Raw genomic sequence first — 6,283 nt, forward strand, 5'->3', positions numbered from 1 at the left:
TCGATCTCTCCTAATTTGCACCTTTTGAGGTCTAATTTTTTGAAGTTCTATTTTATATCCTAAATAATTAATAGAATCTCCTCTTTGTATCTTTTCTGGAGCAATTTGTAATCCCCAGCAAGGCAAAATTTTCTTTACTTCTTCAAACATTCTTTCTAAAGTATCTGCATTTGAGTCAGCTAATAAAATATCATCCATATAATGATAAATTATAGATTTAGGAAATTTTTTACGTACCACTTCTAATGGCTGTTTTACAAAATATTGGCACAAAGTTGGGCTATTCAACATTCCCTGTGGGAGAACCCTCCATTGAAATCTTATAACCGGTTGAGAATTATTCTAAGTAGGCACTGTGAAAGCAAATCTTTCTCTGTCTTTTTCTTGTAAGGGTATTGAAAAGAAACAGTCTTTTAAATCAATAACTATGAGAGGCCATCCTTTTGGTAACAGAGTAGGCAAAGGAATTCCAGATTGTAAAGAGCCCATTGGCTGAATTACTTTGTTAATTGCTCTAAGGTCTGTTACCATTCTCCATTTACCAGATTTCTTTTTAATAACAAATACAGGAGAATTCCAAGGGCTGGTTGATTCTTCAATATGATGAGCATTTAACTGTTCTTCCACCAGCTCTTGTAAAGCCTGGAGTTTCTCTGTTGTTAAAGGCCATTGCTGAACCCATACAGGCTTATCTGTTGACCATTTTAAAGGTAGAGCTGTTGGTGTTTTTGGAAAATTATCAGTTGTTGTGCCCTGTTCTTGTATGACATGGATGGCTGGTGAGCACTCATTAGAATAATATCTTTTAATATTTCTCTCAGAAACATGTACTAATTTATGATTTGTTTCTGAGATTGGAGGGTTATTAATCTGAGTATTCCATTGTTATAACAAGTCTCGACCCCACAGGTTCATAGCTATGTTAGCCATATATGGTTTTAATTTTCCTTTCTGTCCTTCTGGACCTATACATTCAAACCATCTTGCACTTTGTTTCACTCGAGATAATGTCCCAATTCCTAACAGTTGAACGTTTACCTCCTGAAGAGGCCAAGTTGGATGCCAAAATTCTGGTGCAATTATGGTAATGTCAGCACCTGTGTCTACCAGACCAGACAACAAAACACCATTTATCTTTATTGTTAGTTTTGGTCTTTGTTCATTAATAGAAGTTTGCCAAAAATTTTCTTTATGTTTTTTCCTGAATTTCCTATTTTCTCTGTTTCATCATCTCGACTAGCATGATTTATTCCAATAGACATTTGGTTATTTAGTTGCTTTGAGTAGGGGTTTCCTCTACAACTGCAGGAAAAGTTTGAACTGTATTTACTGTGGGGGCCTGCCTGAGGCCCCTCTGGGAGTTTCCCGAAGCTCGAGGCAGAGGATTACCCTGTCTGTCCCTTGTTGATCTACATTCGTTGGTCCAGTGTTTTCCCTTACCACACCTTCTGCATACTCCAGAAGGAAGGGGCATTCTGTTGCCAGTGTTCCTTGAAGAAACATTATTTCTAGGAGTGACCTGTTTACAATCCCTTTTCAAATGTCCTTGCTTTCCACATCCAAAACATCTAACATTTCTCAAACCTTTTGAAATTGCTTTTCCTACCCACATATCATCATGGTCATAAGCCTCAACATTAACTGTATCTCTAATCCAATCTTCCAAAGGTGCAGATCTTGCCTTTAACGGCCTGATTATTCTTTTGCATGCTGCATTTGCATTCTCAAAGGCCAAAGATTCAATTATTATCTGACTAGCCTCTAAATTCTGGACCATTTTCTGTACTGCTGAAGTCAATCTTTGTAAGAAATCTGTGAAAGATTCTTTTGGGCCCTGTATAACCTTTGTAAATGACTCAGTTTTTTTTCCTGGTTCTTCAACTCTGTCCCATGCATTCAAAGCTGCCATTCGACATAGAACTAGGGTTTGGACATCATATAAACATTGTGTTTCTACTGAAGCATATTGGCCTTCTCCAATAAGCTGATCCTGGCAGACTTGTATTCCACTATCCCTCCATTGTTTTTCTATATTTTTAGCCTCATTATTGAACCACATTTTCCACTGGAGATTTTGTCCGGGTTCAAGAACAGCCTGTGCCAATTCCCACCAGTCCTTTGGTATAATCCTATTACAAGTTGACCAGGTGTTTAACGTTTGCTTTACATATGGGGAGTGCATGCCATAAGATGCTATTGCCTCCTTAAATCTTCGTAAGTCTAACATTTTAACTGGAGCCCAAGTATTTTGTTCATTCTCTTCATCAGGTAGCTGCTGTACGGCTACCGGATAAATTAAGGGTGATTGTGTGAGAACTGGCTTTCTTTCTGTAACCTTGCGATCCAATTTTGAAACAACTTCACTATTTATTTCTTCTGTCTGAATTTGAATTTCTCTATAATTCATCTTTACTGGTTTAACAGATTTTTCTAAGACTGTTATCCTAGCACTTAAGTTGACTATCTTTTTAAATAGTAAAATGAGGATAAGAAAAGTAATAAACTGAATAATTCGATCAATATTAATCTTTTCATATAGTTGTTCCATTGTCAGAGTGCCTAAAATTTCAAACAAAGCCCAATTTTCTTCCAATGTACACATAAAGCCCTTTTTTTTTTAAATGTAGAAAAAAAATTCTCTTTTAAATAGATATGTTAATTGACTTACCAAGTCTGGGTAGAACAGTAGACTTCCAGGGAATTTCAAAACAGCCACCTGGTGTTCGAGGTGTGAATCCAGAGAGAGAGAAAGCGTAGCTGCTTGAGCTGAGTCAAGCCTTGGCTTTACAGGCAGGGGCCCTATTCGGCAGGGCAGGCCTGAGTTGTTTGTAGCAGTTGCAAGTAGCTCCAGCTGCGGATCAGTCAGGCCTGGGCCCGAGCTAGGCAGCCGGGCCGCCCAGGCCGGAAACCGGACCTGCCGCCAAGCCAAGCCAAGCCAAGCCAAGCGGTTTTTAATGGATTCTTGTCCCTGTTCAGGCGCCAAATGTAGATGTAACCAACCTTCTTAAATAAGAAACACAGAACCAATGCAAAGAAGAAAGCCAAGAGGTCAGAGCTAAGAGCTAAAACCTTACCCTTCCTCCTGCGGTGGTCCTACCTCTCTGAACCAGAGCTACCCCTGTGTTAAAGTCTTTATATAAAGTTCCTGTTCTGCCTTCTCATTGGTTGTAAACCCAACCACATGACAGCCTGCTCATGGCCTGTCTGTATAGGCCTCCAGGTTTTCCATGATTGGTATTGATTAAAGGCATGTGTATCCAATAATGGCTGTATCCCTGAACACACAGAGACTCACCCAGATCTGCCTACCAAGTGCTGGGATCACAAGAGTGCGCCACCACTGCCCTGCTTCCCTATGGCTTGCTAATAGCTCTGACCCCCAGGCAACTTTATTTATTAACATACAAATAACATTTTAATACAAATAAAATATCACCATAACAACCCACAACTCCAGAGAAGCTAACTAACAGGGAAGACCCAAAGAGGGATGCATGGACTGCCCTGGGAAGGGGAAATAGAAGAGATCTCCATGAGTAAACTGGGGATGAGGGGTGGGCAATGGAGGGTAGGGGATAGGGGATGAGAACATTTTTGTTTTTAATTATGTGTAAACGTGTGTCATTGTGCACAGTTGCAGGCACTCTCAGAGGCCAGAAGAGGGCGTTTGGATTCATTGGAGCTGAAATGACTATAGGCTATAGGCTGCCTGGTACAGGTGCTGGGAACAGAACCATGGTCTTCTGGAAGAGCCGCCCTGAGCCATCTCTTCAGTCGGCAGTCAGTTGGTTAACTCTTAAAGCCTCAGTTTTATCACCTGGAACCTAGAAGCAATGATGAGAAGAGAGCACATGTGGATTCTGAGGATTGAACTGAGATCATCAGGCTTGGAAGCAAGTGCCTTTATCAGCTAAGCCAGCTTACTGACCTTTTTGTTTGTTTGTTTGTTTGTTTGTTTGTTAGAGTTTCATATAGCCTGGACTAGCCTTGAGTTCCATATGCAATTGAGGATGACCTTGAACTTCTGATCCTCCTGCCTCCATTTCCTAAGTGCTATTATCACAGGGGTGTGCCATCATGTCTGGGGACTGAACTAGGGCTTTGTGGATGCTAAGCAAGGACTCTATCTGTTCAGCAACATCCCTAGCCTCCTGGCTGTCACCTCACTTCCAACTCTGTTCTTTGTGCCATGGTCAAGTGTGGAGTTCTAACACAAAGGCTAGTCATTGCTCTACTTAAAAGACCCAGGAGTTTCCACGAGACTTACATTGCAATCCTGGCATAGTTAGAGCCCCGAACATCCTGCAGGCTCTGCTGCAGCCTTCTTTTTCATCTCTCCCGATTGCCTGCACCCCTCCATCCCCCTTTCCACTTCCTGGGACTCATTAAACAGCAACCAGTCCCTGCCTCAAACCGCTACACAAGTTGTCTTCTTTCTCAGGATGCTTTTCTTGGGGATCATATACATACATACATACATATATATATATATATGTATACACACACACACACACACACACACACACACACATATATATATATATATACACATATTTTACGTCTCTGTTCAAAGGTCATATTCCTAGACAGATCCTTCTCAACTCTAGTTAAATTTGCACACTTCCCACTTCCTACTTCCATTACTCTTCATTTTATTACCCAGCTGTATTTTTCACATAGCACATGTTACTTATTATTATATTGTTCGCTTAGTTTTATCATCTATTCTCTCTCACTAGACTATAACCGTCATCAAGTCAAGGACATTTTCTTTCTTCTTTTTTTTTTACTTCTGTATCTCTATGCCCAGGAGCAGTACAAGAAACATAAAGATGGTAGGGACTCAGTAGATACTACTAAATAAATGAACTCATTGGGGATTCCTGGGAAGAGACTCCACGTGGGTAATGTTGGTCTGCACCTTAACCCAGAGAGACATCTTTGGAGCCTCCAGGATCTCTGTTTCTCTGGTCTCCAAGATGATATATGTCCAATGCTCTGAGGGGCAGGGATGCTTGAAAAACCATCTGACAACTTAATGTTCTTGGGATTTTTAAAAAAAATCAGATTGAGGTAATCTTTACCTTTTGTTTAGAAGAGAGTTTCTGTGAAAACAAATTCGGTCTCTGTCTCCCCCCCTCTTTCAACTGGGCAATAAAAATGACAACAACCAAGGATTCTTATTTCTCTTATCACATATTAAAACTATCTATGGTTTCATACTAGGTATACTTAAGGAAAAAAAGGATTTCTCACTCTCAACTGGTAGGTGACATGTTTTTCTCCTGTAGATAAAATGTGGTAAATCATTATTTTCCTACAAGTGCATGTATGTAAAGCTGAAGCCCCCAAAAGTGACAGATGTGGGGACATGGCTGTGGCAAGTCAACGTGGAGCAGTGGGTAAGTGTACACAACCTGCAGCCTCTTGGCTGGAGTTAGGATGCAGGTTTTGTGTTTATCTGGAAAGAGAGGATAACAGCACCTTCCCTGTCAGTTTACTTACGTAGAGTAAATGAGCTAACTAATAGAAAATACTTAGAATAGTTCCGGGCATCCAATAAACACTAGTCACTTCTCAATACATGAAACATCAGCAGGCACTCAGCTCATGTTAGCTACTAGCTTTTGGTGAGCTGGCATAGCTATTAAGAGACAGTTGCATCTTATGTATTGTGTGTAAACTGTATAGGAGTGGGTATAAGGACAAAGAAAAGCTGTCCTCAAGGAAACCAATGCGTACATAGTACATAGACAGGGAGGCCCACGTACACAGATGGCTCAAGAGGAAATGAGGTGGAGTGAAGGGCTGTGTTGACCATGCACAGGGAGTGGTGTGAGACAGCTGTCTGGATCTTGATTTCCTTTCTTTTCTTTTTTAATGTTGTATTCATAATTAATTAAATTGAGTATTTCTGTTTACTAAAAGAATAAAATATTATAAAATGGGAACATATGGCTTATAACTTAAAATCTGGATTCTGTTGACACTGTTTTATATGCAATTATGTAACAAATACATGAATTTTAAAAATATGATTTCAAACAATTATATTGCATCAGCTTAATCTAACATTTTATATTAGATTGTTTTATTATTCTCTATTAAAATGAAACTCTTATTGTTGTTTTAGATTCATTTCTAAGCTTAGACTCCTGGAGTAGCATGGATAAATTTGCATTAAAAATGTTAGTTTTGGGTCTGAGATATCTTTAATCCACACCCAGTAAGAGGCAGTATAGTGAACACTTCTGGGAGCATTGCCAGCTTGGAAAATTGTCAA

The 6,283-nt window shown here is 39.7% G+C and overlaps 1 long non-coding RNA gene across 2 annotated transcripts in view; it reads left to right on the forward strand.

The window, feature by feature from the left end:
• The window catches only part of LOC128125524 (uncharacterized), a 56,415-nt gene extending 50,132 nt beyond the window's left edge, over nucleotides 1-6,283 (forward strand). For both annotated transcript variants that reach the window (XR_008223181.1, XR_008223180.1), the window contains one exon: nucleotides 3,635-6,283. This is a non-coding gene — a long non-coding RNA (uncharacterized LOC128125524). The remainder of the gene's footprint in view (nucleotides 1-3,634) is intronic.

This window comes from Peromyscus californicus, unplaced genomic scaffold, assembly GCF_007827085.1.
Source record: "Peromyscus californicus insignis strain IS unplaced genomic scaffold, ASM782708v3 Scaffold_4__1_contigs__length_199733344, whole genome shotgun sequence".
In the NCBI taxonomy this organism is placed as follows: domain Eukaryota; kingdom Metazoa; phylum Chordata; class Mammalia; order Rodentia; family Cricetidae; genus Peromyscus; species Peromyscus californicus.